The sequence below is a fragment of the Pelodiscus sinensis genome, chromosome 19, assembly GCF_052426305.1.
Source record: "Pelodiscus sinensis isolate ZL-2025 chromosome 19, ASM5242630v1, whole genome shotgun sequence".
NCBI classification, from domain to species: Eukaryota; Metazoa; Chordata; order Testudines; family Trionychidae; genus Pelodiscus; species Pelodiscus sinensis.
The window spans coordinates 27,352,368-27,369,558 of NC_143070.1; the positions used below are offsets into that span (position 1 = coordinate 27,352,368).

At 53.6% G+C, this 17,191-nt stretch overlaps 4 non-coding genes across 4 annotated transcripts; all 4 read left to right on the forward strand.

The window, feature by feature from the left end:
* Positions 1 to 3,816: 3,816 nt before the first annotated feature.
* TRNAG-UCC (transfer RNA glycine (anticodon UCC)) lies at positions 3,817 to 3,888 on the forward strand. The gene has a single exon. It is a non-coding gene; the product is annotated as a tRNA-Gly (tRNA).
* Positions 3,889 to 7,384: 3,496 nt separating this feature from the next.
* TRNAA-AGC (transfer RNA alanine (anticodon AGC)) lies at positions 7,385 to 7,457 on the forward strand. Its single transcript has one exon. It is a non-coding gene; the product is annotated as a tRNA-Ala (tRNA).
* Positions 7,458 to 9,718: 2,261 nt separating this feature from the next.
* Positions 9,719 to 9,792, forward strand: TRNAI-AAU (transfer RNA isoleucine (anticodon AAU)). Its single transcript has one exon. It is a non-coding gene; the product is annotated as a tRNA-Met (tRNA).
* Positions 9,793 to 12,857: 3,065 nt separating this feature from the next.
* Positions 12,858 to 12,951, forward strand: TRNAI-UAU (transfer RNA isoleucine (anticodon UAU)). The gene is made up of 2 exons: positions 12,858 to 12,895; positions 12,916 to 12,951. It is a non-coding gene; the product is annotated as a tRNA-Ile (tRNA).
* Positions 12,952 to 17,191: the final 4,240 nt, after the last annotated feature.

Consider the following 17,191-nt stretch of genomic DNA (forward strand, 5'->3'; position numbering starts at 1 on the left):
CGTATTCCCCTAGACTAAGGAACCTGGGATGCGGGTACCAGGTCAAGGGGGTGGGGTCTTCCCTACATCAAGCCAAATTCGCTCAGGGACCAGGACTGATCCCCTCACATCTCCTGCCCCCCTGAGCCTCTGCAGTGGGAGCAGTGAGGGGGAAGCGGTGAGGGGGCCTGGCCCTGTTTTCCTTTGCCTCCTTCTCACACTGGTCACAAAGCGTCAGCAGCCGCCCGCGTGCTGGTGGGTGGGGCCTTCGCTCAGCGTTTGGCAGCCTGAGGGCAGGGAGGAGCCCAGCCGGGGGAGGGGGTGAGGGGTCTCTGTGGCTCTGCAGCCATGCATAGGCCTGCCCCTGCCCTCCTCTTGTCCTGCCTCGGTTGCTCTGTGGCTTCTGAGCCTTCCCTTGGAGCTGTCAGCATCAGCCCCCTGCTCAAGGTGCCCAGAGGAGGAAAGGGGATCTGGGCTCCAGTCTGAGGCTCTTCCTGCCTCCTGCTTTCCCCTGGCTCCAGCCTGGCTCTGGGTCTCTTTCCTGCCAGCCCCACGGGGCCAGGGGAAAAGCAGGGGGGGGGGGGTGCAAGGGCCACACTCGTGGGCATTGGGTGGCACCACAAGAAACTCTCCCTGTCGGCCTGGCTGGAACATGGCGCCACATGAGCAATTTGTTGGCACCAACGTGCTCCCCTGGCCAGTCCGAGCGGGGAGCCAGGGATGGTCCCTGCAAACCTGGGGCCATTGGCCAAGGCTGCTGCTCTTGTGTCTGTGCTGGGACCCCCTGGGCCTCAGGAGCGCTAGAGATGTGGGGCAGCTCTGTCCTCCCAGCCTGGGGCTGCCTGTCTGGGCAACGTCCTCACACACACTGGCCCCTCCCCTCCTGGGACAGGGCTCCTGCCGTTCCTTGGCTACTCAGCCTGGGAGTTGGGTTTATCCCAAGCACAGGCCAAGCAGCAGGAACTGTGCTTAGCTGGGCATCAAGAGGAGCTGCAATAAGAGCAGACCCCTGCCCCTTTCTGCCTGTGAACCAGGGGCCTTTTGCATATTAACTAAACATGATCACCACTACACCATAGAAACATGCTTAAATTACTTTTTTTTCTGTACATAAACTTGGACAATAATTCTGTTACTAATTCTTTGGCCAAGGCCTGGAGGCAGAGGCAGAGGCAGAGCAAGAGCAGGGAACAATACCCCCCCCCCCCCCCCACACACACACACAGACACAGACAGACTAGTTCTCTAGACCTTTGCTCCCAACACAGGGCCGGGGGCGGGGGGGCTGTGTGCCTGGGGAGGGGTGACCCACATCATATCCCCAACATTTCTGCCCTTAATAGATGGACCTTTGTGGGCAGGCCCAGACGCTCCATCCTCTCAACTCCTACCACACACTGGAGCAGGGCAGCCCCCAGGGGTAGGGCTGAGCCATGGGGTGCTGAGCAAAGGGCAGAGGCTGCAGGAGCTGAGAGTTTCCGTAGAGCTCAGGGACCCATAATGAGGCACCATGTCCCTTATCTCTCTCAGAAGGCGCAGAAAGGATTTGACTGGGGACAGGGAGAGTGTCTCAGGGTTGTGCAGCTTGTTGCCTGGTTAGGGGTGTGGCCAAAACACAGGCCTCATTGTGAGCAGGATTTGAACCTGTGCATCAAACCAGCCCCCTCCTGTGGGGCCTGTGAGTGTTGCTGTCCCTGCTGTACAGACAGGGCCATCGGGGCAGGGAGAGGTTCACTGAACGGGCCAAAGTCACCCAGCGAGTTAGAGCCAAGATCTGCCCCCAGCTCCCTGCCCCACCCACCCACGTGCTGACTCCCTCACTGCCAGGGGCTGTTTGCATTGGCCTCTTTTGTTTTCTTTTCTGCTGTGAGACATTGGAACAGTTGGCCAGGGCGTCCCGCAGTTGCCATCTCCCTCTGTGCAGGTGCTGTCCAGAGCCCCGACTAGCAAACGCTGACACTGCTGTTAGGTCCAGACCAGAGGGGAGTGTTTAAGGGTTATTTCAGAAGAAGGGTTTTCTCCCCAAATAACTGCATCTAAACACTATTTTTATTTCATAATAAAGTATTTTGAAACAGCGCCCAGACGCGATTATGCAAATGTAGCGCGGGATATTTAAATCCCGGTTTCATTTACAATTTCGAATGTCTCCATTTGCATCCCTCTCCTGAAGGAGACTGCAAGTGTCGACATGTCCTGGGTGTTGCAACCTCCCAGCACTCACCTGATGTTCCCTCCCCGCTGTGTGAAGATGTTTGGGAGTCCTCCTGCATCCTCCTGCGTCTGGGGACTGGCTCCAGGGTGAAGGTCACAAAGCTTCTGGAATTCTCCTCCTCATCCTGGAGCTGCAGGTCATCAGCATTGTCATCCTGAAGCTGCGGCCGCTGCTGCCCAGGTATCTCCATCCCAGACTCCACAACTATCCCTGGAGACAGGGGCTCCCCATCCCCCAGGATTCGGTCCAGTTCCTCACAGTATGCACAGTGCTGCGGTGCTTCCCCAGAGTGGGAGCTGCCCTCACGGGCCCTCACATACCTGTCCCGCAATTTGTTGACCTTGGGTCTGAGTTGGGCTAGGATGCTGCAGGGGGGAGTTGGCCTTTCTCTGCAAGGCCATCAGCCATTGGGCCATATGTTAGATAATTTCATGGAGGTTAGGTCCATAAAAGGCTAGTAGCCAGGGGGTAGAAATGGTGTCCCTGGCCTCTGTTTGTCAGAGGCTGGAGACAGATGGCATGAGACAAATCGCTTGATCGTTGTCTTCGGTCCACCGCCTCCAGGGCACCTGGTGCTGGCCACTGTCGGCAGACAGGCTACTGGGCTAGACGCACCTTTGATCTGACCCAGTACGGCCGTTCTGATGTTCATATGTTTATATGTCCACATTCTTCCCCCTGGACTGCCGGGCCTGCAGAGACTCCCCCTCGGATCACAGCTCCAAGAGGGTCTTTATCTCTGGCCCAGACACTGACAGTGCTCAGTGTTTCTGTCCCTTGCTTGGTCCTGTGACCAGGGCTGGATTAAGGCCTGGGCTAGCCGGGCAGCCGCCCTTTATAGCTGCCATCAGGCGCCGCATGCCTGGCTCTTGGATTGCGGGCTGCAGTAGCTCCCAGCAGCCACCCTGCAGCGGCTGCCCGGGGCGGGGGCCACGTGAACCCCTGCAGCGCTGGCCAGCAGCGCCCTCCCCCCATGGCTGCGGGGCCCTGCATGGCCAAGCTCAGCCTGCCCCAGGTGCCCTAAGGATGCCCACCAGCAGCAGTAGCCGGGCTGGGCCAGGCACGTGCATCCTGCCACCGCCAGCTACATGCATGCGCCCTCCTCCAACCCGGGGCGCAATTGAACTGTCAGCCCTGGGCACGGGAATGGCTCAGTCCGGCCCTGCCTGTGATATGTCCCTGAAGGGGTCTCTGGGGGCTTGTGCCTGTGACATGGCTCTCCGGAAGGCAGAAGCACTCGATCTTAGGCAAAGGACCCAGAAACAACACTTTACAGCAGCAAACATGAGAACAGCTCTTGGTCCTCATCCCTGAGCCACACAGAGTATCCAGAAGCCACTTCCCCACCTCTCCCTTGGCTGCTCTAGAGCTTAGCCCAAAGTCCGATAAACTCTACTCTCCCACCCAACAACCTCTGGGACTCCTCTCCCACCCAGCTCCTCACACCACGGAGAGTGCAGGGCAGCCACTACCCCAGAGTCACCACTTCTGGTCTCTGCCAAATGGCCAAGAAGTTCTGCTTTACCCAAACCACACAGGCACCCTCTCTCCTCTGGCCTCTGACTAGCCTCATGGCAGAAATGGGCTTCCCTCACTAATTTTCCCAGCATTGTGGCAGGCAGACATTGGTGGTATAGTGGTGAGCATAGCTGCCTTCCAAGCAGTTGACCTGGGTTCAATTCCCAGCCAATGCAATGTAAAGAGGGAGCATCAAAACTTCCTGCTTGGTTTTTACTTGAACCCTGAAAAAACAGGCACAAATGGGTCCTGCAGCTGTGGGCTTCCTCTCACAGCTCTTTATCCTCTCCGAGAGCATGCACAGTAATGTGGTTTCTCCCTCACATACCTCTGCTGTGATTCCTTGACCTTGGCTCTAGGATGCTCAGGGAGGTGGCCTTTCTTTGCTAGATCATTGGCCATTCTGCCATAAATGTCCACATTCCTCCGCATGGACTGCAGAGACTCCTCCTCGGACCACAGCTCCAAGACGGTCCATCCCAGACAATGACAGTGCCTGGCGTTTGCTGCCCCTTGCTTGATTTGATCCCCAGCCAATGCAAGGTGGGAAGGGAACAGGCAGCCTCCTGGGGGAGATCTTATTTAACCCTGAACCACAGGCACAGGTGGGTCCCACAGCCAAGGGCTCCCTCTCACCGCTTTTCGTGGGGAGCAGCTCAAACAAAACTAATTCAGCTGTTGTAGGGTCTGCATGGGGCTTGTACCCGTGACATGGGCATTATTAGCATCAAGCTCTAAACAGCTGAGCCAGCAGGCCCATGAGTGGCCCCACAATAGAGGGAAGAGAAGAGTTTTCCCTGCTATTGGGGAAAGCCGGCCAGGTCAAAGGCCTTTCAGCCACTCAGTCTGGAGCCTCCTCCTACCAATTTTCTGGACTGTTTCCTGAAAAGCTCTCAGCCTTTTGCCTGTTTCTGCTTCCTTGTGCATAGCAGGCAGCTAAAGTAGAGGGGCAGGGGTAGAACAGTCACCCCAGCAAATATATCTGTGGCCAGCACAAGGATTGAACCCATGCCCTTGCTAGTACCATGCACTAACCAACTGAGCTAGCCAGCCAACCAAAATATAGGTTCCAAATAGCCCTTTCAGAAAGGCACGTCCGGCAGCTGAAGGGCTGTCTCTGCAGCTGCTAATGGCTCTTCTCTGACAGGGCCACTGTGATGTGAGCTGGCTCATCCAGCTGGTTTGAGGGTTGGTCAAGGTGGCTGGCGGCTGGCGGCTGGCATGGTGCACTGAGACCCAGGGCAAAGAGGCAGCTGGAATCTCTTGCTGCCGACACCTTGCCTCCCAGCTTCTTCCCTGTCGGCAGCAGCCGCAGCCCCTTTCGGCCCCTGGGTCAGCCCAGGAAGGGAGGCAGGAATGGGGCCAAGTAGGGAGTCAGGCTGAGGGGGGCAGGCAAAGCTCATTTTGCCTTCAAGGGCCAGTGGCAACAGCTTCTCTCTTGTGCGCTGCTGAGGAGAAAAATGCCCTGAGCAGGACCATAAAGACCAATTTAAAAGAGAATTTAGACGGGGGCACCAAGGGGACAAGAGTCAGAGTCTGGCAGCTTCTGGGACACAGGAGAGGCCTCCCCTGGCCACCCATGGAACTGCTGGCTCAGGAAAAGGCTGATTGGGGAGGAGCAGTGGGAAGAAGGAAACCACAAGCCTGGAGCAGGTGCAGAGGCTGCTGTGACTGGCACTGGCAAGGCAGGGCTCTGACTGCAATTGCTGGGACAGGAGAGCCAGCACCACACGCCCTTGTGATTCCCTGGGGGTGTCCGTGCTCAGAGAGTCTGAGGGTGCAACCTCTGCAGCTCCTGCAGCCATGGAGAGTGAGGGTCTGTGGGCATCAGGTGCTGAACCCGCAGTTCCATGGGTGGCCAGAGGAGGCCTCTTCTGTGGCCCAGAAGGACATAGGAAAATGCAAGCACGGGCTGCAATAAGACACCACCTGGCATAGAACCCAGGACCTTCTGTTTACAAAACAAGCACTTTAGCCAGCTGAGCCATGGTGCCCTTCTCAGGGTGTTGGGTGAATCTCCTTTATGGTCCCAGACAACACCTTTGACTCCCAAAGTGCAGCAATTTCCTTCCAGCCCTGGCAGTGTCTGCGGCTGAGTTGCACAAAGGAAGATACAAGATCGTTGGGGGGGGCTTTGCCGGATGAACGTGCCTGAGGAAAGACGCCGGAAGCGCAACAGACACACAAAAGGGGACGTGGGACAGTTTAAGTCACACACACGGCAGGTGGTGCAGCTCAGCCAGGGACCTTATCCACTCACAGAGCTTCACAGCTTCTCCACCCCCCAAATCCCACCAGGCAAACTGCCCCATGGGCTTCACCCGCACCATGCTCAGGGCCTGGGGATTGTCTGTCAGTTTGCCAGAGCAAATAACTAGCCCCACTGCTCTGGAGTCTCTGCCTCTCATGGGCCTTCTCATCCTCAGGCTCCGCTTTGTCTCCAGACAGACCCTGCTACAGCCACCTCCATCTGGCTGTCACTCCTGGGCCTTCTAGAGCAAAATGTGCCCCTTCATTCTGACTTTGGATACCTGGGCTTTTAGCAACCAGATCTGCACCTAACACCAGCACTTGCTAGTGAGGGGTCTGAACAGTTTCTGTAGACAAGGAGACAGCAACTGCCAATCATCCTTGCCAACTACTTCAGAGAGCAGAAGAACTCTTTGTCAGTGAAAGGAAACTGTCACCCCAGCTGGGACTTGAACCCACAATACCTGACTCAGGAAGCCAGTGCCTTGTCCATTAGGCCCATGCATCACACAGAAAAAACTGCCAGGGAAAGAAATTCACCTTCCTAAATGGCCCTTCTTCAACTTTTAGCTCCTGATTAAGCCCCTGTGAAGAAGCCAGATACACAGGAAGGGCTGATCACACCCCTCTGAAAATCAGCTTTCCATGGGTATCTGTAGCTGGCTCCAAGTTATGGGCCTTGACATATCATCTCCCTCCCGAAACCAGGGAAGTGTCTCCCACGGCTACAGCCTCCTGAGGCTCTATGGCCCTGTCTGTACAGCAGGGACAGCAACACTCACAGGCCCCAATATGTCCCCGTGAGCAGCCTCTGATGTTCCCTGCTTGAGCCCCAGAACCAGCCCTGAGTGAGGGGGGCAGGGAGAGCAGCTCACACATGCCAAGGGGCTGGCCAGGGGCACGACATGAGCCCTGGGAGGCAGCAGTGACATCACAAGGGCCTTGTGCAGCACCTCAGCTCATTGGCTAGGAGGCAGTGACCTCACAGAGGGACCATGGCAACAGCCAGGTGGGACAGGCTGCAGGGCTGGGGCATCTCAAAGACCCCCCTGGCCTGGCTGCCTGGAATCTCCTTTGTGAGGTTTCCCCTGAGTCTCAGTCCTGGCTGAAGCCTGGCTACAGAGAGAGGAGGCCAATGCGAACAGCCCTATGGAAAGCAGGAGTCAGTACATGGGTGGGTGGAGCAGGGAGCTGGGGGCAGAGTTCAGCTCTAACTCACTAGGGGTGCATCCCATAGTTCAAAATAATCAATGCACCTATTTTGAAATAGCTTATTTTGTAATTTGGGGCTGGCTACACAGCACTTACTTCGAAATAAATCACAAGTGGCCCTTTCCGAAAGAAGCCTTGGGCATCTGCAGGAACCTTGTGGGCTCTGGAACAATGTGCATGGAGCAGGAGAGCTTTCTTTTTGTCCCAGCAGGGGAATTAGCTCAAGTGGTAGAGCGCTCGCTTAGCATGTGAGAGGCAGTGGGATCGATGCCCACATTCTCCAACTACAGCTCAGTTCTTACTTTAAGGGTCAGGGGCTCAGTGGCCCCCTCCCTCTTCCTACCTGCTCTCCCAAATAGACGGACTTGGCTGCCCCTTTCTTTCCCCCCAGCAATTGCCATGCTGCAAAGCAGAGAGTGGAGATTTCAGACTCAGCCAGCCAACAGGCTCTGTGGTGCAATAGAAAGCATGTTGGACTTTTAAGCTGTAGTGGTTAACCTGAGCCCAGCAAGACATTCAAAGGCTTTGGGTTCAAGTCCCACCAGAGTCACTTTAGCTGCTTTCTCATTTCCAGGGCACCTTTTACAGACCAGGCAGACCCCAGTTCCCAGCAGACCCCAGTGAGGGTGGAGGGAAGGGCTGGTTCTTGGGGCTGGGCTGAGGGTGGTTCTGAAAGGCTGCAGGTGCTGTTAGACTGTTTTGTCCCTCCCTGTCTCCTACTAGTGCTGAGCAACACTCAGGCTGTGTCTACACTGCACGGCTCTTCTGCAAAAACCTACGCAAATTTCAAAACCCAATTTGTGCAGCTTTTTCTTCTGCTTTTTTTGGAAGAAGCTTTTCTGACATTTGGCCTGTTACACTGGGCAAGTCACACAAGGGCGGCAGCAGGCAGAACCTGCCCAATGCACCAGCCTTCCAGGGCAGGGGAGGCCAAGTCACAAGCCTCCAGTAGCTGCCTGGCCTGATTCATCTCCCTTCCCCAGGCTGGCAGCAAGGGGCATTCTCAGCTGATGTCACTCCCCTGTCACGTGGGTGTTGGGCTCATGAACAGGCTGGTCAGCAGCAGCTGCACTTACCTGGGCACCCAGGGGAGCAGCAATAAGAGCAGAGCCTGTCTTTGAACCAGGGACTTTTTGCATGTTAGGCAACAGCGAAAATCACTACCCCACAGAAACACACTTTGTCTGACTGTTCTGTTACTCAGTCCTTCTAACCCCCTGCTCTGCCGGGGAGGGGAATGCACCTTGTGAACACTCCACCTCTTGTTCTCAGGGAAGCCACTAACCAGAGTTGCCAGCTCCTCATTTCCTCACCAGCCCCTTGAGATTTGTAGCTCAAAGCTGGAGCTTCTGTGGAAGGAGGTGAAGCTACAGAAGCTGAGAGGGGAAAATCAGTGGGCGGAGGGTTATTTTTTCTCATCCCTGGGCTGATGTGGAGAAGAAAATCCTCTTCCCTTCTCCTCAGAAAATGGAACTTGCAGCTTGTTTTTTCTCTGCTTCTACTAAAGCTGGACTCCAGGACTAGACTTTTTCTTTCTAAAACCCTGGTGAAAGCTGAGAGTGAATTGCTTGTAGGCTGAGAATGTGAGTTAAAGAAGGGCATCACCCAGCATGGGGCTTGACCCCATAACGCTGAAATTAAGAGTCTCATGATCTACCAATTGAGGTAGCCAGGCTGTGTGCAATAGTTTTTCTAATATGCCATCATAGGGTAGCAGGAACCGAGAGTTCTCAAGTGCCTGACTCAAGGCTCTTTCTTGCCCCTAATGGGGGGTTCTGGTCTGTGGGGAGGCTTGAGCACAAATCCCCCTCCTGACACACCCACTTCTTTCCCCACAAGGAACGGCCCCATTTCCATCCCTCCAGCGACAGGAGAAGGGGCCGGTTTCAGGATTTCTTTTATCGCTGCAGCATGGGGAGATGGAGGGAATTCAAACTCCTTTGCAAGCTTTGTTCTTCTGGCACCAAGCGTGACAGGAGGGTGACATGCCATGCTGACTGCCAGCAACCATGACCAAACCTCTGAGAAGGAAAATGTATTTTGTTAAAAGGAACAATGTGAAGTGTGTATGCAACTGACTGAACGTGACCTTGCGTTGTGTGTGAGAGATAGTGAACCTACTAAAACCAGCCTGAACTCGCTTTTCTGCTGCAAGGATGAGACTAACACCCATGTAACTAAGTTTATCTCTGCATATTGAGATAAAAGTAGCTTTAAGCATTAAGCCAATTGTAACGCTGTCACTAGCTTATGTGATGTCTATTCTATTTTGTGTGCAACCATGAATGTATATAAGGTTACCACGGACATTTGATTTTGGAAGTCTTCCTTTTGAAACTTCCCACAGCTCTTAATAAAAGTGTTTCTCTCCTTCCAACCCTGAGTCTGGATTTCCGTGACACCTCAAACCAGCTGGACTAGCCAGCCCACATCACAGTGAGTGACTAGTGGCCCCTCAGAGAAGAGCCATTGGCAGCTTCAGTCATCCCTGATGCTGCTGGAGGCACCTTTCCGAAAGGGCCATTTGTGAGCTCATTTCTATCAGGCCAGCTAGCTCAGTTGGTTAGAGCGTGTTGCTCATAATGGCAAGGTCATGGGTTCAAGTCCCATCTTGGTCTCTGTGGTGATTGTTCCCACCCACACTGTAGCTGCCTGCTATGGACAGGAAAGAGGCTGAGACCTTTGCAGGAAGTTTTCCAGAGAGCTGGTAGGAGGAGGTTCCAGCCTGCACAGCCCCAGTGGCTAAAAGGGCCTTGGCCTGGCCTGCTTTCCCTAATGGCAGGGAAAACTCTTCTCTTCCCTCCATTATCCCCAGTGGGGTGACCTGATGCCCAAATTCCTGCTACTGCAGTGGCTGGCCCAAGGCTCCCTTCAGGAGGCAGGTTCTGCCAGCCCAAGCCACAGAGGGAGGCTCATAGGGAGGCTTCATATGTCCTGGAGCATGTGCCCAGCCCACAGGGCTGCTGCCAACCTGGTCACCTGTGTCAGCGGCTCAGCTGCCCAGTGTGGCTGTGTTCTTAAGCAAGAAGCCACCAGCCACCAGTGTAGACAGAGCCTTCGTGTGAAGAGCTGTTCTGCAACTTATTGTCAAGGGGGTTTCCTGTGCATGAAGGAGCAGTGTGATAGTCCATGCTTCATTTGCATATTGCTTGCGCAAGAGCCCACTAGAGCCCACTAGTGTAAACATGACCCCTCTGCTTTCTGCTTTCTGTCTAAGCTTAAAAAAAAAAATTGTGTGAAGCAGGGAGATTCTAGCATCTTCCTAGGCAAGTGAGTCTGAGTCTGAATCCTGCACCACGACCTCAGTGGGACCCGCTGGGGAGATGTGGGTTTGCTGCAAATCCTTGGTAATTCCAGTGTTTGGTTTCCTTGGCTGTTTCTACGCTGCGCATTGCTGAGCAATAAGATATGCAAATGAAATGTGGGGATGAATATTTCCACACCTCATTTGCATACCTAATGAGCCATCACTTTTACAGCACAGGCTTTTGTGCAAAAAGGAGCTGTCTACACTGCTCCTTCTTGCACAAAATAACCCTCTTGTGCAGAGCCGTTCTGCTGCTTATTGTCAGGAACCCTCGTGCCACTTGAGAGGAAAATCCAGTTCTGACCAGTCTCTGAGCGGCCAGTGCCTGAGGGGATCCAACATGGATCCCTAGGTCACAGGTCACAGGCTCCATTTAGTGGCCCCAGTTACTGACCTAAACACCATCATAACACTATGGCTACGTCTACACTGCAGCCTTCTTGTGTAAGAACTGTTTTGCGCAAGTATTCTTGTGCAAAAGGTCTTCCACAAGAGCACGTCCACACTGCCAAGTGCTTTGCACAAGAGATGTGCTTTTGTGCAAGAGCGTCCATGGCAGTGTGGTTGCTCTCTTGCACAAGAAAACTCTGTTGGGCATTTTAGCCATACGGGTTTCTTGCACAGGAAATTCATGTTGCCTATCTACACTGCCCTCTTGTGGAAGAGCTCTTGTGCACGAGGGCTTATTCCTCATGGGTAGAGGAATAACTCTTCTGGAAGAAGCCCTGTTTTCCAATGCTGTAGTGCAAATTTACTTGTGCAAGAATGCTCGTGCAGTGTAGATGCTCTGCACATTTTTGTGCAAGAACAGTTGTTCTTGCACAGAAAGCCTGCAGTGTAGATGTCACCTTAGGGTTTGTATGCATTTAAACAGTTCACATATAATGGAAATCCAAGAAAGGTGAATGTCTGCATTAAATCAACACTCTCTCAGGGGGCACTTAGATTTGATCCAAGGACCACTTGATCTGCAGTAAAACACTCTGCCACTGAGCTACACCCCCATGTGAAAGTTGGGTTTGCAGCCAGTATTGAGAAGTGGGTAGGGAACAAGAGACTTTTGTGTGTCACACATCTCAGCGGGGATGGACCCTCACTGACCCTAGATTGTGACTGGTCCTAACAAGGAGTTTATCCTGAAAGCAGCAGAACTGGGGCAGGACAGAGGTTCTGTCCACATGGAAAAGTTCTTTTGGAACAATGGCCGTTATTCCAAAATAACAATGCCAGACTCTACACAGCAATTCCGTTATTTTGAAATAACTCTGAAATAACGGATGGCTAATTCCAACTTCTGTAGACCTCACTGTACGCAGAAAAATGCCTATTCTGAGATACCTATTTCAAAATGAGGCGCGTGTACATGCTCCACTTCTGCTATTTCAAAATATCCCCCCCCCCCCCCCCCGAGGGCCATTCTAAGTTATTCAACCTGGGGCTCTAAATCAAGGTAGCACGTCTACATTAGGGAAGCCTCCTTGGACTCATTTTGAGGTTTCCCTGCAGTGTAGACGTGCTATCTTGGAATAACTATTCCTGAAGAGCTTATTCCAAAATAAATGTGCCGTGTAGACGTAGCCAGACAGTCCTGAGAGATGAAGCAGCTGGAGGGAAGCCAGGAGAGCAGAGGCCAGTCTGAGACCTGAGTGTCCCAGGTGTCTACCCCAGGCCTTCTGTCTAGGTCCCAGGTGTAAGGGGCAGCACTAATGACTCTGAATCCTCCACTCTGAGTTTAAATCTCAGTGGGACGGGCTGGGGCGGTTGCTGGGAGGTCCTCGTGCTCCAGGCTTTTTGTCTTCCTTGTCCTGAGGTTCACTAAGGGGGGTGTTGCTTGTTTGAGGCCCATTAGAGCTTCGTGAGCAGACTTGTGGTCAGGTGCCTGAGGCCCATCTCACCCCCGAGCTCAGCCCATGCTGGAGGCAGCCAGAGAGTGTGAGCAGAACGGGGGCAGGGGAGTTGTATATTTTGGGAAGGGTCCTGGCTCCCAGCCACACACCTTGGAACAAAGACCAACGGTTCCTGCACAAAGTGCATTGTGGGAATAAGAGTTGGGGCAGCAGGAAAGGGGCCAACCCCTGAGCACCAGCAAGCAGGTGGGAGAAGATGGGAGTGAATCCTCCTACCTCTCACGTGCAAAGGGAGCACTGACCCACGTGCAACTCATCTCTCGTGCTCTGGCCTCCAGCAGCTTTGTGCCCCACTAGGGTGGGTTATTTCAGAGACCAGAGAGGAAGAGGGAGGGGTCTCTGGATGTGCGGAGCCCCCCGGCTCTGCCTGTGAAAAGAAAGAACAAGGGCACAGGCAGAAACTTCAATTCCACGTTGTGTGTCTTGACTTATTCAATCTAAGGACTTTGAAGAAAGATTTCAAATATCTGCTCCAGTGGTGCAATAGGTCAGCACACAGCACTTATAAGGCAGTACTTGTAGGAGACATGCTGATGTTGTGAGTTCAAACCTCACCTGGAGCACTCGCTTTGAGTCCCTGCTGGGTTGTCTGCTTGCAGTGGTTTCCAAACTTTTCAGCATCATGCCCCCCCCCCTTTTGATTTTTGAAAACCCTCCCCCTCCCCCCCAAAAAATAGAAGCAAAACTTGTTTTAGCAAAAAAGAAAAAAATTGATTGGGGGAGGACTGGGTCACCTCTTCCCCCTCCCCTGGAATTTCTTCAAACCCCCTCTCCCTCCTGCCCTGGGCTGGCCCCAGAGCTCAGGCCCTGGGAGTCTGATCAGCAAGTGAGACTCGCCCGTCAGACCAAGCTGCTTTCTTCCCGGCCACGTAGGAAGGGGCCACTGCAGGTGCACAACCCCCTGGCCTGCTGTGTCTGTGGAAAGGGGGAAGAGGACACATACCTCTCACTGGGGAACAGGGCGCATGGACCCCACTCGTTCCTGCAGAAAATGAAACAGGCTGAGCATTTTGCAGAGAACTGGCCAGAGCCCTTCTCCTGTCCTTGAAGTGATGGAAATGGGGCCGTTCCTTGTGGGGAAAGAAGTGGGTGTGTCGGGAGTGGGGTTTGAGCTCAAACCTCCTCACAGACCAGAACCCAACATTAGGGGCAAGAAAGAGCCTTAAGTCAGGCAGTGGAGAACACTTGGCTCTTGTTATGCTGGGATGGGATATTAGGAAACTTTTTGCAGACAGCCTGACTAGCTCAGTTGGTAAAGCAGGAGACTCTTAATCTCAGGGTCATGGGTTCAAGCCCCATGCTGGGCAGTGCCCTTCCTTAACTCACATTCTCAGTCTGCAAGCAATTGGCTCAGTTTTCATTAGGGCTTTATAAAGAAAAAATCTAGTCCTGGGGTCCAGCTTTAGTAGAACCAGAGAGAGACCCAACTGCAATTTCCATCTTCTGAGGAGAAGGGAAGAGGATTTTCTTCTCCTCAGTTCTAGCCACATCAGCCCAGGGGGGAGAAAAAATAACCCTCAGCCTGTTGATTGTCCCCTGTCAGCTTCTGTAGCTTCAGCTCCTTCCACAGCAGCTCCAGCTTTGAGCTACAAATCTCAAGGGGCTGGTGAGGAAATGAGGAGCTGGCAGCTCAGGTAAGTCACTTCCATGAGAACAAGAGGTGGAGTGTTTGCAAGTGTTCATACTTGCGCAAGAATCCATGAATATAGACATAGGCCAGGGGACCTGAACCAACCTCCCCTCACTCAACTAGGCCAACCTGGTGCCCCAGTTCATACCCACTGGGACCAGCTTTACTTGTTTTCCTTACAACCAGAGCCCTCTTCTTCTCCTGGGCTGCTGGGCTGCAAGTAGCATCAGCCCTGGGACTCTCTGAGACAGGCACAGGACTCTGCCTCCCCACAGACAGCTGAACCCTACAGGCTTTGGCAGAACACGGGGGAGGGGAGAGGCTCTGCTCACCCCACAGAGGCACTGAGCTTCTGCCCTATGCCCCTCAGCTTGGCTTCCCTCCTCTGCCCCACTCCTGCCTCATGCCCTCCTTGGGCCAGTCAAACATGGGAGGCAGCAAGAATAGCCAGCCCCAAACACCAGCCTCCAAGTGTAGCGGAGGCCAAGCCACAAGTGCCAGGCAGGGCTATGGCCTGTTCTCTGCAAGGTGCTCAGCTGTTTCATTTTTTTGCAGGCCCATTGTATGTGTCCCTGGTGGCTTCATTTACAGTTTTCAATCTTTACATTTGCATCCCTTCTTGGAAAGAGGGTGCAAGTGTAAACATACCCTACGTAGCTAGAGCTGGCTTCCGTCAGTTGAGCCTGGCTATGTCCCTATTGCAGGAACCCAAAGGGAGCAAAGAGCAGAAGTACTGGAGGCTGGTGGGGTACCCTCTCAATTTGATTTAATGAGTCTTAGTTGGACTTGCTAAATAAAATTCTATGGCTACATCTGATTTTAAGAGGAATAAGGGATCTTCTGGAAAAGGCTTTATTTTCCAAAAGATCCCTGTCTAGACTGGAGCTTTTTTCTGGCAAAGCCCCGAACCTGAAAAAAAGCGGCAGCCATGTTTATGCAAATGCAGCGGGGAAAATTTAAATCCCTGCTGCATTTGCAATTCCGACTTGGCTAATCTGCATCCCTTTTCTGGAAAAGGGTGCCAGTGTAGATGTAGCCTATAAGATTGATTGCAGCCATTCCTCTCCCGCTGGACGTGGTTCTTGTTCTTCTGCACAGCACAGCCCATGGAGACCAAGGACCTGCCAATGGGCATTCTGATCACACCCTTGTTGAATTGATGGGAATAGAAACCAGACACACAGCAGGTTTGAATTTGTTTCAGTTGAGATATGGGTTTGCCTGGTTTACATGCATTGATGCAGGAACATGTTAGGGGTTTGTGGTCATTTTAAGAATCCCTGCACAATAGAAATCCAAAATGTGACATACCTGGAGATGCAAGGGTTTTAATGAATTTAATCAGTCTTTTAAGAGGACACTTGGAGTTGAACCAAGGACCACTTGTGCTGCAGTTAAACACTCTACCACTGAGCTACACCCCCATTTCCCAAAGGGTGTTATCTCCAGTGTTGGGGAATTATGCTCTGGCAGTACTGTTTGCAGGAGCAGGTGGTGCCTTGCACACATGGTGGGGGGAGGACGGCCCTCTACAGTGTTGGTCATGTGTGGTGTCCCCCAACCTACGATCCGCATGACGCTTCACGATAGCTCATCATCCCCTGTGCTCCTGCCTGCCCTGTGTGTGTTGCAACCTCACAGCACTCACCTGATGTTCCCTCCCAGGTGCCTGAAGACGTTTGGGAGGCCTCCTGCATCTAGGGAATTGGTTCCAGGGTGAGGGTCACAACGTTCCTGGAATCCTCCTTCTCATCCTGGAGCTGCTGGTCAGCAGGGTTGTCATCCTGAAGCTGTGGCAAGAGCCATTCTTCCTGAGAAAATGAGGATGCGTGCACAAGAGGGGGGTTTTGCACAAAAAGGAGCCATCTACGAAAGCCTCTTGTACAAAAACAGCTCCTAATTAATTATGCAAATGAAACAAAGCAATATTCTATTCCACACTTCATTTGCATAAGCTTTTGCAGAAGAAGGCTGCAGCATAGATGTAGCCTTAATCTAGAAAGTGCTATCAGACCGCTTGTGGTTGTTTTTCGTTTATCCTGTACAGCAGCACTGGCCAACGCATGGCTCATGAAGAAAGAAATTGCAGCTCCTGATGGAACCAGGTCAGAACCCAGAACTGCTCAGGTTAACCACGCTCACGGTTGGGACGCTCTGAGCCACATGTGTGCTCGTGGCCCACGCCGTTCTGCTTACAGTGCACTGCATCCTATCCTGCACATGCAGACTGGGGCCGCACACAGATCCCAGTCTGCACATGCTAGCTGCTGGCCGCTAAGCACAGGCATTGGCTCCGACAGCGGCTCTGGCAGTAGCGAGGGCTTCATGTGTGGTGGCGGCTCTGGGACCTGAGCATAAAGTTGGGAGGGAGGGGAATTGGGTTAGAGTGGGGGGAGATGCCTGGCTCTGGAGAAGGGAGGGGGGGATCAGGTGTGTGTATGGGGGGGGGGGGGGTTCAATTGTAACCATGGATGCCCATGGTGGCAGTGGCTCTGGCTCTGGGACCCAAGCGTAAGGTCAGGGGGGAAGGGTGGAGAGGAGTCGGTTAGAGCAGGGAGGGGAGGTGTCTGGCTCTGGGGGAAGGGGAAGGGAGGGGGATTGGGTTGAGGGGGGATGTGCATGGCATCCTGGCCAGCTCATGTTCAAACCTGGCCACTCAGTGCACATGACCCAGCACCTGCAGGAAGATGCGCAGCTGTAGCGGCGGCTCCAGGACCTGAGAATTGTTACTGCCGAAGCGGGGGAACAGGGTTCCCTGGCTCTGGGGAAGGAGAGGGTGTATGGGGGGGGGGGGGTGCACATGGCGTCCCAGCCAGCATGTCTTAAGGCCAGCTGCTCAGTGCATGCACCCAAGCACCTCGAAGGAGATGTGCAGCTATACTGGTGGCTAAGGCTCCAGGACCTGAGAATTAGGTTAGAGCCGGGGGAGAGGGCAGGAGAATTGGGTTAGAGTGGTGGGAGGTACCTGGCTCTGGGGAAGCGGCTTGAGTTAGAGTGGGGGGGAAGGGATGTGCCTGGCTCTGAGAAAAGGAAGGGGGATTGGATTAGAGCGGTGGGCCTGGTTCTAGGGGAAAGGAGAGGGATTGAGTTAAGAGCCGCGATCACCCGCCTGTCAATCGCGATCAACTTGTCAATCGCAGGGGCATGACCAGTTGATTGCGAGGTGTTCCACA